This window comes from Nerophis ophidion, linkage group LG12 (assembly GCF_033978795.1).
Source record: "Nerophis ophidion isolate RoL-2023_Sa linkage group LG12, RoL_Noph_v1.0, whole genome shotgun sequence".
Lineage (NCBI taxonomy): Eukaryota > Metazoa > Chordata > Actinopteri > Syngnathiformes > Syngnathidae > Nerophis > Nerophis ophidion.
This window is the reverse complement of record NC_084622.1, coordinates 38,676,588-38,696,506: the sequence shown is the minus strand read 5'-3', so window position 1 is coordinate 38,696,506 and position 19,919 is coordinate 38,676,588. Positions and strand designations below refer to the sequence as shown.

Sequence of the window (19,919 nt, the reverse complement as noted above, 5' to 3'; positions counted from 1 at the left end):
GTGATTTCTCCAGATTCTCTGAACTTTTTGATGGTTTTACGGACCGTAGATGGTAAAATCCCTAAATTCCTTGCAATAACTTGTTGAGAAATGTTGCCCCTGGCCAAATTTTTTTAACTCAAATATGCACACAGTTACAACAAGATGCATCACATATTTTCCGTTCCTCAATTCATGTCTGAAAAGGAGTGGGAAGAAGCAGAGCTTATTCAAGCCTACTCCTTTCCATTTCATCACAACTTCTAATGCATTTGTTCACTTCCTGTTCTCAATTTGTACACAATGAATTGATTAACGTGGACCCCGACTTACCATGAATTGATTAACGTGGACCCCGACTTAAACAAGTTGAAAAACGTATTGGGGTGTTACCATTTAGTGGTCAATGGTACGGAATATGTACTGAACTGTGCAATCCACTAATACAAGTATCAATCAATCAATCAATCAATCAGTCAATACAGATAAGATAAAGATATATATTTCACTTATCTTTCTAATAATGCATACATCAGGGATCTCAAATTAAATTTAATTGGGGGCCCGCTGGAGACAGAGTCTGGGTGATGCTGGTCCGCACAAAGTATTGACTTCAATATCACGTTTTACCCACCTGACTAAATTAGTTCACTACTTTGACCAACGGCAAAGAGGCCCTAACCTTTGGTAGTCCTTAAGTCGGTATAGATGTAAAAAAAAAATCAAAAATTATTGAGATGGTCTTTAGCTTGCTTACAGGATCCTGCTCTTTGAGTTGCCCACTTCGTGTTTGTTTTACTTTTATTTTTGAGTTTGCAATGTTAATGTATAGCGGGATAAAAAATGACCAGAATATACAGTATTTAACTACTAGACGCCCAGTGGGCACAGGCCGCAATTACACTAAAGTGTATGAAGTCAAAGGGGAACTCTACTTTTTTTGGAGTTTTGCTCATCATTCGGAATCATTATGAAGGACATGACAATGGATGGATATATATCAAATGAATGTAATCAAAAGTCTGCTTACAATGGAGCCTATGGAAGTCGCACAATGTTGCCTATAAAACCCTTAAAAAAGATCCAAACTCCTTAATTAAGGATTGTATACATGATGTAAGTATATACAGTATGTAATGTAATAACGGGCACATTTATAATAACATTTAATATTTTGATCATTTCAAACATACACGGTGCATTAATTTCAAAAATGCATCACATTTGCTTTTTTTTTCATCACTGATTACTACTCACTGCAGACTTCATGAGAGCCAACAAATATAATAAAACACCACTTACTGTACAAGGTCTTCTTTCATTAGGATGCCGACTGATAGGATATTCCCATTTAGATGAAGAATAATCCTTGTGAAGTAACAGGGTGGGGTATAGAGGCGACCTAGCGTCTTTACGGGGCTTAAATGGCAGTCAAAGTGTACCAACTTGTCGGAATACCTACTCCGACTTCTTCTGCCTAGGTGAGATGCATGATTTATGATCTAAAATAAATTTCCAAGGAGCAGGGAAGTGAGGAAACAGCAGACCACTAGATGATGTAAACATAGGGACACCCAGAAGTGATTATGGTGCCGCTATGAATAGTTTGTCTGCGTTAACGCTTATAATAACGATATCACTAATACTTGGTTCATATTCAAGTCACAAAATGTAAATGGTGTATTGTTGGCAATTTTTGGATGGTTATTTAACACATTTTGTGGGAGGAATAGAAGAGCTCCCACTGGGTCCGCTGTAAGCGCACTTTTATTAACGTTTATTTAATATTTGGAATGCGTTAAAAAAAATCCATCTGTCGTCATGTCTTTCATGATGATTGAGAACCATAGGCAAGATTCCAAAAGAAGTGCACTTCCCCTTTCAGCAGTAGGCCACAAAAGGCCCTCTGTCCGTCAGCTTGAGACCCCTAATATACATAATCAAATGAAGGCAACCATTTTCTTTCCCTTTCAAACTTGATTGGAGATAAACAAGTTAGACACGTTTTTGAACAGTTTTGAGTCCAGCGTACTCTGCTACATTTTTCAATACAGAAAAATTGATGCATGGGGGCATCCATATTATTTTTCTTTCGTTTATTAAGCACACAAAAACCAACACAATCAAATATATGCCAAACATTTTTAATATAATTTAAGAAAAAACTGTCTTGTTTTTTATTTTAGCATGTTCTGGTTATAGTTTTTCTTCATATAGAAAAACATCAGGAAGTGTCCCCTTGGCCCAGGGGTCACCAACCTTTTTCAATCAATCAATCAATCAATGTTTATTTATATAGCCCCAAATCACAAATGTCTCAAAGGACTGCACAAATCATTACGACTACAACATCCTCGGAAGAACCCACAAAAGGGCAAGGAAAACTCACACCCAGTGGGCAGGGAGAATTCACATTCAGTGGGACGCCAGTGACAATGCTGACTATGAGAAACCTTGGAGAGGACCTCAGATGTGGGCAACCCCCCCCCCTCTAGGGGACCGAAAGCAATGGATGTCGAGCGGGTCTAACATGATACTGTGAAAGTTCAATCCATAGTGGCTCCAAGACAGCAGTGAGAGTCCCGTCCACAGGAAACCATCTCAAGCGGATCAGCAGCGTAGAGATGTCCCCAACCGATACAGGCGAGCGGTCCATCCTGGGTCCCGACGAGCGGTCCATCCTGGGTCTCGACTCTGGACAGTCAGTACTTCATCCATGGTCATCGGACCGGACCCCCTCCACAAGGGAGGGGGGGACATAGGAGAAAGAAAAGAAGCGGCAGATCAACTGGTCTAAAAAGGAGGTCTATTTAAAGGCTAGAGTATACAGATGAGTTTTTTGAAACCAAGAGCTACTTCTTGGGTACTGATTAATGCGAAGGGCTACCAGTTTGATACACACTTAAAAAAATTGCCAGAAATAGCCAATTTGCTCAATTTACCTTTTATATATATATATTAGGGCTGGGCAACGATTAAAAATTTTAATCAAAGTTAATCGCACTATTTCTCCAATTAATCGCGATTAACTGCATTGTATACGCAAAGCCCAATAATGAATTCAAAAGTAGTGTGTAGTGCACCTTTATTGGAATATTCTCCCACATGAACAAAAGTGCCAAAACATTTGTTGTGCAAACACAATTTAAATCAGTCCTTGTTAAACAGTAGCAGTTAAATAGCATATTTTATGAAAATCAACTCAAAAATGTAAATACAAACATTTAAGCTTATTGCCACTGCCAGGGTATTTAAGTTATCCTGTTTGTTATGGAAAATAAATATAATCTACATACAAATCTCTGAGCCACAATCATAACATCTGAACAGGCAATTTCTGAGGTAACAGCAGAAACATTTTTTTATCAGGGATCTTATGTTTAAAAAAACTATATTATAGGTAGTGGGCTGTTTTAGGGAATTTTTGATCAAATTATCCGTAGTAGCAATATTAATAATGTTGTGTTTATTCTGCGTAGTGCACTTAAAATAATTATGACCATATCTAGGAATTGATATGATGGAAATTTTCCGATTGTTTGCTTGGTGCTTTGATAAACTGAACTCATATACATGGTACTATATTGTGATGTTATGAGCCAGGGAAAAAAAGAACTACCCTACCCAGCATGCAACAGGAGTGACGAGCATGCGCGGTAGCCCGGTATAGGTTGTGTCGCCATGACGGCATCTTGTTAAGAACTCAGCCAACACTCCTCGTCTGCATTATTCATAAATAGACAGACAACACATATACTCCGCTGCTTCACAGGCCGCTGGATGTAGCCGGCAAAGTATTCCCATGCTAGCTAGCCGGTCTAGCAAGCACGCGTCATTCAGTCCACATTCAGAATTGTCTGGCGGTCGTAAGTGATCCCGGAGTGACCACGCTGTAAGCCAGCCATGAAATTTGCAGAATTGTCCGGTATTTTTGCCAAATGTTCCATCTTTACCAAGAGCCCCTCCACGCCGAAGTACATCCGGGAGATGCCATCTTGTTAAGAAAAGGCGTTAACAAAATAAAAGCATGTAAACAACATACGCAAATGTGCGATAAAATAATTGTCGGCGTTAATAGATTGATGAGTTAACGCGTAATTAACGCATTAATTTGCCCACCCCTAATATATATATATATATATATATATATATATATATATATATATATATATATATATATATATATATATATATATATATATATATATATGGGTATTTCTGTCTGTCATTCCGTCGTACATTTTTTTTCGTTTTACGGAAGTTTTTTGTAGAGAATAAATGATGAAAAAAACACTTAATTGAACGGTTTAAAAGAGGAGAAAACAGGAAAAAAAATTTTTTAATTTTGAAACATAGTTTATCTTCAATTTCGACTGTTTAAAATTCAAAATTCAACCGAAAAAAAGAAGAGAAAAACTAGCTAATTCGAATCTTTTAAAAAATTAAAAAAATAATTTATGGAACATCATTAGTAATTGTTCCTGATTAAGATTAATTTTACAATTTGGATGACATGTTTTAAATAGGTTCAAATCCAATCTGCATTTTGTTGTATAACAAATTACACCAAGCTAAATTTTTAACAAAGACAAATCATTATTTCTTTTAGATTTTCCAGAACAAAAATTTTAAAAGATATTCACAAGACTTTGAAATAAGATTCAAATTTGATTCTAAAGATTTTGTAGATTTGCCATAATACATTTTTTTTAATTTTAATCATAATAAGTTTGAAGAAATATTTCACAAATATTCTTCGTTGAAAAAACTGGAGCTAAAATGAAGAATTAAATTAAAATTTATTTATTAGTCTTTACAATAAAAAATATAAATTTACTTGAACATTGATTTAAATTGTCAGGAAAGAAGAGGAAGGAATTTAAAAGGTAAAAAGGTATATGTGTTTAAAAATCCTAAAATCATATTTAAGGTTGTATTTTTTCTCTGAAATTATCTTTCTGAAAGTTATAAGAAGCAGAGTAAAACAAATAAATGAATTTATTTAAACAAGTGAAGACCAAGGCTTTAAAATATTTTCTTGGATATTCAAATTCTATTTGAGTTTTGTCTCTCTTAGAATTAAAAATGTCGAGCAAAGCGAGACCAGCATGCAAGTAAATAAAAAAAAAAAAAAAAAATTGAGGCAGCTCACTGGTAAGTGCTGCTATTTGATCTAATTTTAGAACAGGCCAGCGGGCGACTCATCTGGTCCTTACGAGCTACCTGGTGCCCGCGGGCACCGCGTTGGTGACCCCTGCCTTAGCCACACTACAGACAGCAACCGGTGCATGAAACCTATTAAAAAAAAAAAAATCCCTTTTCATTGAAAAAATCCCTTTTGACTGATTGTAGTGGTGTTAGGTTATCAATATATTTAAAATTGACATTTAGCTCTTTGGAAAATGCTGCCTTGCTTATATGTTAAATACAAAATAGGGCAAGTATAATATGAAAACATATTGTTAAATGATTGCCTCTTTCTTTTTTTGACAGAGAGCATGAACATTACTAATGCTAATATATACATTATATTATACTATATTTTGAAACGGCAGGAATAAATTTGGAGCAGAAACTTTATTTTAGGAAAAAGTCTGTGAACAAGGGCTTGTTGGATGTGTTAAATCAGCCTGATTGGGAGTTTATGCCAAAGCCCTGAAAGCTGGGGTTGGAATGAATGGTCTACTATTGAAACGAGTGTGAGGAAGGTGGCGTTCACATAGACCTCTTCTCCTTTCTTATGCTAAAGGTTTGCTTCCAGACTCATTCACAACACTTCCCAGCGACTTTCCCTCCAAAATGTTGTGTGTTAGAAAAGCACATTATTGAACGCTTCCTTTATTGTCTCGTCAGTAATTTCTCTTTTAACAAACAAGCTCCTGTTTTACCGTGTTGATGGGGATTTATTCCTACTTAGTCCTCTCTTTATTTGCTTCCTGTTTGGTGTGTAACACGTGTAACAGTGCACTGGTCACTGGGGACTGGAAGGAAATGGCCTCTTAATTAGCAGCTCTTGACCTTTGACTCTGGCTCCTGACCTCAGAATCTCTCCGGTGTACTCATTGTCCTCAGGGGATCATACTGACCATGACCTCTAACCTTTTCAAGTCATGCAATGAAAAAAAAAAACACTCATCAAAAAGTGTGTTTAGCCTAAATCAGCGACTCTGTCCTTGTTCCTTTTTGGCCCGGGTCACATTCAGAAAGATGATTAAGAAAGGTCGATACATTTTAACAACAATAGCGCAAATCGTTGTAACCTATTACACAAAGCAGACATCTTAGCATATTTATGTGTTGCATTTAAGTTTAGTACAATAAAAACTAAAATCGCAAACCACACCTTCAACTTGTTTCATGCAAAAGTTTGAAGACCTCTGGCATATCTATGCCAAATTAAAAAAATAACCTAAAAACAATTACACTATTTTTAAATGGGAAAAAAATACAAATTACAATAACCTATACATTATAATATATATATATATATATATATATATATATATATATATATATATATATATATATATATATATATATATATATATATATATATATATGTCTTGATTGGATTATCCAGAGAATAGTGCCCGATACCGTGGTAAAGCGCAATATGTATGTGTGGGAAAAATCACAAGACTACTTCATCTCTACAGAACTGTTTCATGAGGGGTTCCCTCAATCATCAGGAGATTTTAATGGAAGCATTCACATACATCCATCCATCCATTTTCTACCGCTTATTCCCTTTCGGGGTCGCGGGGGGCGCTGGCGCCTATCTCAGCTACAATCGGGCGGAAGGCGGGGTACACCCTGGACAAGTCGCCACCTCATCGCAGGGCCAACACAGATAGACAGACAACATTCACACTCACATTCACACACTAGGGCCAATTTTAGTGTTGCCAATCAACCTATCCCCAGGTGCATGTCTTTGGAAGTGGGAGGAAGCCGGAGTACCCGGAGGGAACCCACGCATTCACGGGGAGAACATGCAAACTCCACACAGAAAGATCCCGAGCCTGGATTTGAACCCAGGACTGCAGGACCTTCGTATTGTGAGGCAGATGCACTAACCCCTCTGCCACCGTGAAGCCCGCATTCACATACAATGGTTTATATATATATAAACCATTGGTTTATTTATATATGGTTTATGGTTTATGTTTTATATATATATATATATATATATATATATATATATATATATATATATATATATATATATATATATATATATATATATATATATAAACCATTGTATGTGAATGCTTCCATTAAAATCTCCTGATGATTGAGGGAACCCCTCATGAAACAGTTCTGTAGAGATGAAGTAGTCTTGTGATTTTTCCCACACATACATATATATATATATATATATATATATATATATATATATATATATATATATATATATCAGTGGTTCTTAACCTGGGTTCGATCGAACCCTAGGGGTTCGGTGAGTCGGCCTCAGGGGTTCGGCGGAGGTCAAGACACACCCGAGTCATCGTGTAAATAAAAACTTCTCCCTTCTGCCGTATTATGCATACCCCCCAAACAATGTTCCCTCTAATTTTCCATCAGATTTCAGGTGTGTAATTTGTTGAGCGTTAAATGCACTGTGTTGTTTTTTTTTTTCTTTGAACAAGACAATTTTAATGCACGGTTCATTTTGTGCATCAGTAAAAAAAACATATAACTTTGTCTTGAATTTGAGAATTTTATTTTATTTTTTCACTAAAGAGGGGTTTGGTGAATGCGCATATGAAACTGGTGGGGTTCGGTACCTCCAACAAGGTTAAGAACCACTGATATATATATATATATATATATATATATATAAAAATATATATATATATATATATACACACAATAACTTTTAGATGATTATGCATCACTCCAGTGGAGCAGTATTTACTAATTTCAACACTGCAGCAGAGGCTGATTCCACTAATTGATTTGCATCCAACCAAGGAGGAGCTGCTACTGTGCATTTAGATGCATATTGGCACGCATACTCTGCCTCCTATTTATCAATTTTCTAATACACTAGCTATAAGATGGAAAAATATTTCAAATTTTTTTCTACTGGGTTTAAATTGCAAAATTGCTGATTAGATTCATCTTTATATTAATGTTATGATCCCCCTTGTTAAGTCCCTTGACAATATATTTACGTAATACTATATGTATGGATTGTATTGTTTTTTTTGCATCTGATTTACATTTCTGTATTTATAATTCTATATGTATTCATAATTCGACATATATATGAGTATAGACACGCCAGTTAGCTATACTTTATTATTACATAAAGGAATCATACATTTAATAATGCAATGTAATATTTGACAGCTTGTGTAGCTCTTTAATGTAACATCAATGATAGACGTAAAAGTGAACGAATTGCATTAATTATTTCTGATACCATTGGGCCTTTGTTTTTCCTTCAAAATAAAATGTATTATTTATAGGTACTTCAAAACGTCAAATAGTTAACAGCTGGAGTACTTCACCAAAATAAAATTCCTTAATATTGTTTTATACTTCTAAGAGGACAGTATTCCTATTATGCAATCATTTTTTTTTTCTGGAATACAAATGTTTATAGGTGAATGGTAACAAAAACTATCCATCCATTTTCTTCCGCTTGTCCCTCTAGGGCAGTGGTTCTCAAATGGGGGAACGCGTACCCCTGGGGGTACTTGAAGTTATGCCAAGGAGTACCTGGGATTTTTTTTTAACTATTCTAAAAAAAAAAAAAAGACGCAACAATTCAAAAGTCCTTTATATATTTATTTAATAATTCAACAAAATATGAATGTAAGTTCATAAACTGTGAAAAGAAATGTAACAATGCAATATTCAGTGTTGACGGCTCGTTTTTTGTGGACATGTTCCATAAATATTGATGTTAAAGATTGATTTTTTAATAAAGAAATGTTTAGAATTAAGTTCATGAATCCAGACGGATCTCATTTACAATCCCCAAAGACGGCACTTTAAGTTGATGATTACTTCTGTGTGTAGAAATCTTTATTTATAATTGAATCACTTGTTTAATTTTCAACAAGTTTTTAGTTATTTTTATATCTTTTTTTCCCAAATAGTTCAAGAAAGACCACTACAAATGAGCTACATTTTGCACTGTTATACAATTTAATAAATCAGAAACTGATGACATAGAGCTGTATTTTACTTCTTTCTCTTTTTTTCAACCAAAAATGCTTTGCTCTGATTAGGGGGTACTTGAATTAAAAAAAAAGTTCACAGGGGGTACATCACTGAAAAAAAGTTGAGAACCACTGCTCTAGGGGTCACGGGGGATGTTGGAGCCTATCCCAGCTATATTCGAGCGCAATTATTTACCAATGCAAAGTTTTTAAACGAAACTATGAGAAACTTAAGTTTATGACATTTATTTGCATATTTTGAATGAACACATCTTACACAAGAGGAGGCCATATTGAACACACATTCTGCATATCATTGAGCACACACAGCCAGTAATTGGTATTACTCCGCAAGGAAAAACAGGTCCATACACTAGTTGATACGTTCGAGTAAGTTTGGACTTCAAAGCAGACGTAAAAAGCCAAGGTTCCTTTACAGACTTGAAAAATGCCCATCCACAAAAAATCACTCAGCCGAGAAAAACTAATGTTGTCAGCAGTAGCGAGCTAAATTGACCCAAGCTAAAGCTAACAAAAACACCTTGCAAAAAGGCACCATGGTGACTAACAAAAGTAAACACTATTTTTTTAAGTATAATACAAACAGGAATACTCACATAAGGCATGAAAATGTAGAAGTCAAAAATAATTATTAATCCAATGGAAAATTAAAGAAATATTCTGTCTGCTGGCAATTCCAAAAAATATAAACAGCACGGCTGAAAACAAATTGCAAATAGTAACAGGTGAGACTCCGCCCAACACCAGCAGGAGTAGGAACCGGAAAAAAAAGCAGAAACAAAAACAGAAACTTACAAAATAAAAGGCAGGAAAAAACAAGGAACATGTTTATTAAAATGTAAAATCAAAAATGTGAACATTGATGGCACAATTAATTGTGTGATGACTTTTGATGCGTTTAGTCCAAGGTCTGCAGGCTGAAGTTTCACAGCTTGCCATCTCCATCCTGAGGACAAATAATTAAAATAAGTATTCGTCAGTTACCAACTTTACAAAGACAGCAAGATAAACACTAATATATTTGAACTATTATTTCTTAAAACTGACTGAAGCGGGCAGGGAATATAATCAATAATGAAGATGATGCTGTAGATATCCTATAAAAAAAAAATAAGCCTGTGTTTTACATGTTTTTCTCTGCTATTTGCAGGCTCTTTGCATGGAGGGATCCTGAGGCTTTCATCCCCACGGGGAACCATCCCCGACTCTTTCTCTGTCAATTTTCACCCACTCCCCAATTCAGACAAGCTTTTTCTCCCACCAAGCCCACAATGAAGGATTTGTCCTTGTTCTCATTGTCCACCTCTGATATCTTTTTTTGCCTGCTCCTTTTTTCTGCAGACAGCATGCAGCGTATGCAAATACAAGCCGCTTTATTCTCTGGCCCCCCTCCCCTGAATGAATACAAGCTTAAATGAGGCCACACTTGCACACATATTTACAGAGGGGGCATGGAAACGTGCACTTATTTCAATCACTGAGGCACACAGAAATAGTCAAATTCATAAAAAGAGGACAGTGGATTAAAAAAAAAAAAAACAAGATGTGATTGAAGGGTAGCATTTCAGCATTGATTCAAAGGTTTTACAAAAAATATTGCTTGGTGATTTTAAACGGATCACCTCAATTTTCAGAGGCCTGGAAGTATATTGTAATTACGCTGTGATTCACAGCACAAATCAATATCAATGAATACTATTGACTTTCCATAAGATGGCACCTAAACAGTAAATATGAAACCTCAAATTAAAATCATAAAAACTCTTTCTGGACCTAACTGTAGGCTGAAAGGGTTATTTCTCACACGTCTTTAATGCATTATGGTTTTGGGACGATTCTAACAAGAAGTGTTGCATTTTTATATTTTGCTATCTTAAAAGCTCATAATACACTATAATAATAATAATGGGAGTTCTCATGAATTTGATTAATTATAACTTACATTCTCCAACTAGTGTGAATGTGTTCGTGTGTGCATGTGTGCGTGTGTGTGTGTGTGTGTGAGACGGTTTGGCCTTTTCACTCGTACATGATTGTGCCTGCTGGCTTCTTCCCCATAGCAACCCCGACAGAGGTCAAAGGTTATGTAACCTCCCTTCAACCGACCATCCCTCCGCCCCGCTAGACCACCCCTATTTTTTCTGTACCCTCCAGTTTGGCAATGAACTTGAACTTGCCAAAGATTCTTAGTCTTAAACTGAATAAAACAGAGTTTTTCTTAATTCTCCTCCTTACAAACAATAAGCATACTCAGCAAATTCCTCAGCGGGACCTCCACTCATATAACGCCTCTCTTATACTTAACGTTGCGTAAGATTGCTCTCGGTCAAAGTTGCATTGAAAGAGCATGATGAGGTTTTGCCCGACACACATGGGGGGGGGTGCTGTTGCATGAGCAAGCCATGTTACAGCATGTTACACATTTATGCAGCTCTATAGGAGAAACATGACAAATGCAAACCGACCTTAATGTCTTTTAGTATTCCCTCTTTATAAAAAAAAAAAATACAACTCCTAAAATGATGTCCAACCAAAAATTCAATTGAGTTGAAAGACTCCTCAAAAGAAAAAAATAAGTTGTGCAATCATTTCCAAAAAAAAACACTTTTAGTATCATATTATAATGTTTATGTATTTAATTAAGTGGTGATAGTAGAGGCTCTGCTAGTTTTTACAGTCCCTAAAGAACATTAAACATTATATTTCACGCGTACACACTATAATTTAAATAATCCAATTCATGTACACGCCGATGCTCTAAATCCTCACGCCAATGATTGTACGTCTTATAGAAACACCTTTTGTATCGAGATTAGACAGACGCTTAAGACGTTTAATCATCAGATTCTGTTTTTTTCAGTGTATGTGTACGGCCTGCAAAATGTCCTCCTCAAAGCACACAAATAATGTTCCTCTATGGTGTTATAAGCTAAATCAGTGCCAGTTTTCGATAAGGGCCGCATGGGAAGTTGCCCATTTTATTGGGGGCGCCACAAGATTGGGAGGGAGGGTGCTCGGGGGGCACCATACTGCTCAAATAAGTGGATAACACGCTCGCTTTTCTACAAGAGGATTGTACCACAGACCTGCTATAAGCACACTTCATTCAGCTCTCCCACACTTCTTGTTACCTAGCAGGGGTGGCCAAAGTGTGCCGAGACGGGCTTTTTGCAGCACTACTTTTTTTTTTTTTACTTCATTGCACTGGTTTCACAAAATAATGCAATATGTTGTCATTTGACATCGCTTGTTTTTTCAAGAAGGGAATGTCTTACTTATACAATAAAATCAGGAGAGAGTAAAAGATAAATAATGGGATAACTACAAAAAAAATACTCCCATCTTTACATATTCCTGCATACTCATCCTACTTGTACAGCATATCATTATTTCATAAGTAAAAATGGCATGAGATGCAGTAAATTTTTAATTCACCCCCCAGCACTTTTAATCATTAAAATTAAATTACAAACACAACAAAAATGGGGGGGAAAGCAACATTTATAAAGAAAAAGCAGACATGCAGGCTTTAAACTATAATTGTATTGGGTTTAGCCTATAAAAAGTATTTTTTTTTTTTTTTTTACAAAATGCCACCTGCATCCTTCACTTGTTAGTAAGTGATCCCTCAAAATGTTTTGGACACCCGCTGACATACACCAAGGGCTTATCTTCCACGGTTGAGTTATTTGTTTGTTAACATTGCACCAAAACCGCCAAATTTCCATAAAATGTGAGGAGAAGCGGAGGAATGAGCCCAAAACAACACTTTTTTTTCTCTCTCGCTTTTCTGTCAGTCAATCGCATAAATATGTTTGCCTGCCCGAGAATCAAACCCATACCCTCTCCAATGGAAGCCATCAAGCCTGTTAAATGGATGCTTGGTGCAGATCTGGATAAAAGGTGTCTTGAATCTGATAGTGTGGCTCTGCACCACCTTGAAAGTGCATTTTTATCATCTCTCCTTTTGTTTTGCTGACTTCTGCCAACTACAATATCTTCATGATTCATATTTGACCTTCGTCTTCTATCAGGCAAACAGATTTTGGTCTGTGTATTAAATATGAAGGACAATCTCTGTAGATGTATGCAGCGCAGTAAAAGCCAGGCTCCTTGCGAATCAGGAGTTGCATCATTCAGCTTGTCATCAGGCATTGATGCGTTTGCGCCTCATGGCCATGCCGCTTGACAATGTTGCTTAAAATAATTGCATCCTGGTGTCAAGCTGAGCAGAGATAAGTCAAAGGTTTGACTGTGACGTGAAGATCAGATTGGGAATGCGGGTGGGTTATAATTGTGTTCCACCTGCACTGAGTGTGACAAAGTGCAGGTTGGTGCATGAATGCATGCCTAAGCCAGTGAAGCCCCCCCAATTGGCAGAGAAAAACAGCATCACATCTCCATGCCTCTCAGACATGCAGAGTTGGCCTGAATAGACTAATGAACAGTCAGGTGGCCCTCCAGGGCCCCCTCCCGACGCACACATATCAAGCACACATACACTTGCAAACACATTAAAACTCAGCGCCTCAGTCGACCTCGGTGCTCCGCACGACGGTCTAATGTCTCAGGCATCTGCTCATGTCTAGTCTGGAGGGCCTTTCCCACCCTGCCCCCCAGCCAAGGCCCCGCCGCAGCACCAGCTCCCACAATTGTGGGAAAGCGCTCCTTTTTTTTTTTTTTTTTTGAGGGAGGGGCAGGTGTAGGGTGGGGGGGATAAACAGCTATTGAGAGGGGAGCGAGCGAGAGAGCGCGGACTTGAATGATAATGTGAAAATACACAACGCTCTTCATTAACACGCAAGCACGGCAGCTGCACATGTTGGCGGAGGACACACACGCTCACGTGTTCTTGCTCACCAGGGCACAGCCGCAGCATCGGTACACTTGATCTAATCCTGCCTTTACAGACATAACATTGCTCCGACCTATTCATGAAAGGCATATGGTTACCATTTACTGTTAGCTTCTTGGAATAATTGGACTCATTTGTGTGGTTCAATGAGAGAGCCGATAACTCACACACCTTTCAGTGTACTGTTGCTAACGAGGCAACAACGACCACAATAATAAACTCAACTGAGCGTCATTAACCCCAATTATATATTGATACAGATTTTGCAATAGATCCAATTAGATTGTGAAAATGTGCCTCAGAAGAAGACCAAGAACCCGCAGGAGGTCAACTCTTCCTTCAAAATACATATCATAGATGTACATATCGTATTTGGTGATGTTGTTCTATTGTTGTTGTTGTTGTTGTCTCTCTGTCTTATCCCCCCCTGTCTCCCTTTTTTCTCTTTCTATCCCCTCCTGCTCCAGCCCGGCTGCACCAAATAATAATATAATTCCATTTAATAAAGTCAAATACAAATAAGGCAACAAGAGAAGTATCCCACATTTCTCTATTGTAAAGTAAATTTGTACAGCCCATATGGGCATCTCCATCAACAATATGATTTGCCTGAGAAGCTGGACAGGACAAAAATTTTTAAATTAAAATAAACAGATAAAATATTATTCCTTCAAAGAAAACGACTTTTACTTGTATAATAATTGTTTGTTATTATTAGGTATATGAATCTTACAAACAATTCAATTAGATTATGATTCCTGGGGTGACTATGGGAGTCACAATCAATTCTCCATTGAACACAATTCTCGCAATATTTCTTTAGGTTACATAAATTATAATAAAACATTTTCAAAACATGTTACAAAAGCTCCACTTGGCTGCTGACATGATGTATATCTGGTCTAAAAAAATAAAACATTAAAAAATTCTAAATCCGTTATTTAAATAATAAATTCTGATGTGAATAGACATAGACTTCCTTTTATTGTCATTCAAATTTGAACTTTACAGTACAGATAAGAACAAAATTTTGTTGCATTTGCGCATTGTAGTGCAGGATAAAAGAGCAATAAAGTACAGATATAAATAAATAGATTAGTGTACAGATAAATATATTGCACTTTTGCATATGCATCCACCTTTATGGATGTACGTATGTTATATTGTCTTTATATTCCAGCAAGTAAATCTGTTTCTGGGGGGAATTGAGGGGATTATCCTTATTTTCCAGTAGCCCTATAGTAATTATGGTTTCTGTGGGTTTTCTTTATGTTGATAAATAAAATTAAAAGAATGTCGTTAAAGAAAAAAGAATATAAAATAACAAAATACGGTATCGGTGGCAAGTGATTAGTAATTGCTTGGACATTTTGAATTGTGAAACTGTAAAAAATATAATGTGTGTGTGTGTGTGTGTGTGTGTGTGTGTGTGTGTGTGTGTGTGTGTGTGTGTGTGTGTGTGTGTGTGTGTGTGTGTGTGTGTGTGTGTGAAGTTTTGAAGGCGATGGTTTCAGCAATAATTTGGAATACTTGGCTACTTCACCCAAGAAATGCTTAGAATTAGTTTATCAGGTGACCTATACAAAGACACACACATGGCTTTTTTTTATTGTAATAAAACAATGCTTTGTTTTGCTGATTAGTATATTACATCCCAAGAAAACTGATGTTTGAAATAAAATATTATGACAGACAAAATGGCTTCATTGTGTGTAGAGCAGTGGTTCTCAACCTGGGTTCGATCGAACCCTAGGGGTTCGGTGAGTCGGTCTCAGGGGTTTGGCGGAGGTCAAAACACACCCGACTCATCGTCTCAATAAGAACTTCTCCTTATCGGCGTATTACAGATACGGCAACAGCAGAAGTCAGACTGATTTGCAGGTGTGTAATTTGTTGTGAGTTCATGCACTGTGTTGGTTTTGTTGTTTGAACAAGGTGATGTTCATGCAAGGTTCACTTTGTGCACCAGTAAAAAAACATGGTAACACTTTAGTATGGGGAACATATTCACCATTAATTATTGCTGCTTATTAACATGCCAATTAGTCACATTTTGGCTCTTAACTAGTCATTATTAAGTACTTATTAATGCCTAATTTGGCATGGCCTCATTATAACCCTAACCCTCGAACCCTAACCCTAACCAAATAACTCCAAATTAAGTCTGTTACTTACAATATGTTCCCCTAGTGTCCAAAAAACCTCTAAATTAAGTCTTTGTTACTTAGAATATGTTCTCCAAACTAAAGTCTTACCAAAAACACATAACTTTATCTTGAATTAAAAAACAAAAAAAAAATATTTCTCACTAAGAAGGTTTCGGTGAATGCGCATATGAAACTAATGGGGTTCGGTACCTCCAACAAGGTTAAGAACCACTGCTGTAGAGATAAGCATATACTTTTGTGAGTAAAAAAGCTACGCCTCTTTACTGCCAGAAACACAGAAAAAAAGGTACACTAAAAAATTTTACTTTTTCAATCCGGGCATAAAGACTCCATACTGTAGTTAATGGCCACAACCACTAGGGGGCGGGGCACACGACTATACGCTCAAGTCTATTTAGATGCACGTGTTATATTTACAATAAGTGACATTTGGCTTGAATAGAATAAAATCAAACCTTAGTAATATTAAAGAGCGAAATGGGGACACTAAAAGCCTCGAGGCAGCACTGCAGGTGCACGACAACAACAATGGCGTCCACCATGTGTGCATCATGAGGGTGACGAGAGAGGGTGGCAGCTTTCCTTCAACCGGTGCCAGCTCATTAATTTTGTTTGCTACCCAGCACCCCCACCCCCTCTCTCACCCTCCTCCTCCTTCACATCACCCACTAACTGCTAATTAGCAGGAGGAGAGGACAGATAAAAAAGTGAGAGGCTGCATGTGACTGGGGAGGAAATGGCCATCTTGCACACACACACATGCACACAAACACTGTCACCATAACCGCTGTTACCCTGCAAAAATGATGCAACCCACCTTGTATGTCAGCACCAGCCATTTTGGATATCCCGGCAACATCTCCCAAGATGGCTCCAGAACGTGACGACGGGCCAAGGCCTTTGTGTGCCGTCTGGCATGGGCACGCCGTCTCTCGCTGGCGGCGCAGATGGCATCCCGGAGCAGGCGACCCCGTCCTCGTTTTTACCCCCTCGAACAATGCTTCTGTCTTTTACAGGGAGAATGGCGCTAATTGAAAATCTGGAACGAGAAGAGAATATTACGAGAGAAGCCACACAAAGACAATACGTGTTTGTACGCCGGGGCCTCGTTCATTAAACGTTTCTTCAAACCCGCGCTTGCGATTCAGCTGCTCATCACGAGAGCGGGAGTGCAGGCAAGGTATCTTTCATGTGCTACAAAGGATGACACAATGGTGGCTTGGAGCATCCCATAAATAAGGACTCATAGTGTTTATGTGGCCATTCATTAAGGAAGCACGTCATGTTCACAGGCTAACAGGAAGAGGCTCGGACCCCCGGCCCCCTTTTCCACATATCCAATATCCTGCAGTGAAACGAAGCGATTAGACCGCCAGTTCCCCCGCAATAGGTAGTTAACGCACTGAATGAAAACCTCATCTCACTCTGCCGCTCTTAAGGATTTAAGGGCTGATATGGACTGCATCACACTCAAGTAGCAAGTTGAAAAGTTCAGCTCCCGTCTACAGGATAGGCCGGCCCCCCTCATTGAAGCTTGCTACAATGTATCCCAAAGACTCTCTTTAAGATTCGTTACAGCTTTTAAACACAAGATGCCAAGTGTTTTTTTAAATCGAGGGTCCTACACCACTCCATGGCATTATTAGTAGTCCTGGAGACATTAGTGCCAGCACAAAGCAGCTGTTTCCCTTTTCTTTATTCTACTAACAAAGCGTCCCGCGGTTGTTTTACATTTAAATGGAAATTAAAAGATTCACTGTTAATTTAACCCAATACGCTGGTGGCCAGGATGGGAGTGGATTCATTTATTCAGTATTAAAGTTATTTAACGTTACTTTTAAATGCACCAAAATCCAGAAGGCCCACACCTTCCTGAAACTCATTTCATTAGTAGTCAACATAACATGTGATTATAGTCACAAAATGTCATATTTCCATGCTTTTATATACACATTGCAAGCACAGGGTATATGCTTTACCGTAATTATTAACATATCATACTGATTTTATCACATCATACCTCACTAGTAAATAGTATAATTATATGCTGCTTATTTGACATTAAATATTCAAAGCCAATTTACAGGTTACAATATTACAAGTCGGTTTACTTATCTGTATTATTTGCATTATCCACTATTTTGTTGTTGCATAAAACCTAAGAAAGTTGAGTCTTTTTGAGCAAAAACAAATTCAGACAAAAAAATGTTCCTTTAAAAAACATACATATTTACTTGTAAATAACTAGATTGTTCTGTACGAAATATTTAGCATTATACATGTGTAAGTAATGCAAAACTTACCCTTGACATCAACGCACATTTATTTCTGCATTTTTTTCCCCCGCTTCAATTTTAAAGGAAGTCATTCCTACATTCGGTTATCTAGCTTTATGACAGGTATTTAATACTCATACAGCTAGATAACCAAAGACAGGAACAGACCACCTAGCCATGCTGTTGACGTCAACACTTGTCATGATGCCACGTAATATCTATAGAGAAGGGAAAAAAACATGCGTTAGTGTATATATTATGAAAAACATCATTTAGTAGTTTATTTCATGTAACACGAGAGGCCATTGGTAAATTAAGGAGCAAAAAGGCATACATTTGAGATACACCCCATGTGGAGCAAAATAAATGTTAAAATATTTTGGTCAGTATTAGTGTATAATTTTGTCTTATTTAAAAGGTTTGCATACATAGTTTTAAACCATACCTAAAAATATCCCAGTCTCAAAATGGGCCCATGCCCTGTTATAAATTAGTGTAGGATTTAAAAGAGACCTACAAAATACCACGTTGGTTAACAGCAAATATAAATGTGTGGTAAAAATATAAAAATGAAGGCTTCATGTAGTGTGTGACATGATATTGTAATATAACCGCTGTGCAGTTTGCATCGATAAAGAATAGAACACACGTCAGATGAGATGACCATGAACGTGACATGACACGTTTTTTTTTAAAGACGTCATTTTCATTATGTTAGATGCTTTCATTTGACGCCTTTAATGACACTTTTAATCGCACTTATGTCACTGGCCTACTTCTGCTTAACTATATAGCATTTCCACGATATACACGATTAAAAAAAAAAAAAACACCAGGGGCCCAAATATTGTGAGTTATTCCTTTAAATTAGAAAGGCATGATTTTTGCCATTGTTTTTATATAAAGATTTTTTTTATACATGTGTTCCCTGAATGCACCACGGCGGTAAGCCACATGGTATGAAGCAGGTAAAACGTCACGGAAGTGGGAAATCTTGCTTTTCTTACCCTTTTTAGAGTCCGCGCCGTAAAGTCCTTCGTCGACAGAGACTTTAATTCCCCAGAAGGAACGGGGGGCCTTTTTGCAGGTTGTCATTGCTCCCGTGGAAGTCCTCTTCCATCCTCACCGTCGCTCCTCCACCTTCTGCTTCTCCTCCAGCCTCACGCGCTTCTCCAACTGTCAGTCAAGCCGCTCCTGTGATGACGTCACACCATGTACCCAAGCGGACCAATCAGAGGGCTCCGCTGCATCCAAAGCGTGTTGAAACTGGGAAGGATGTTTCCCTCCTAAATGGAGATTTTAGTTTTTTTTTTTTTTTTAGCACACAGCTAGGGAACTGTCCCCATGTATTATTTCCTTTCATTTTTTATTAATTTCCAAAAAGCTAAAATTATGTACAAACCACAATAATGTTGGCTATAGAGAACATACAAACCCTTTATTTACA

General features: G+C 37.3%; 1 long non-coding RNA gene across 1 annotated transcript; it reads right to left on the bottom strand.

Annotated features, from left to right (window-relative positions):
• Window positions 1-9,055: 9,055 nt before the first annotated feature.
• Window positions 9,056-19,615, bottom strand: LOC133563418 (uncharacterized). Its single transcript, XR_009809042.1, has 4 exons — window positions 19,480-19,615; window positions 18,500-18,690; window positions 17,014-17,235; window positions 9,056-10,119 (listed from the first exon to the last, which is right to left on the bottom strand). It is a non-coding gene; the product is annotated as an uncharacterized LOC133563418 (long non-coding RNA).
• Window positions 19,616-19,919: the final 304 nt, after the last annotated feature.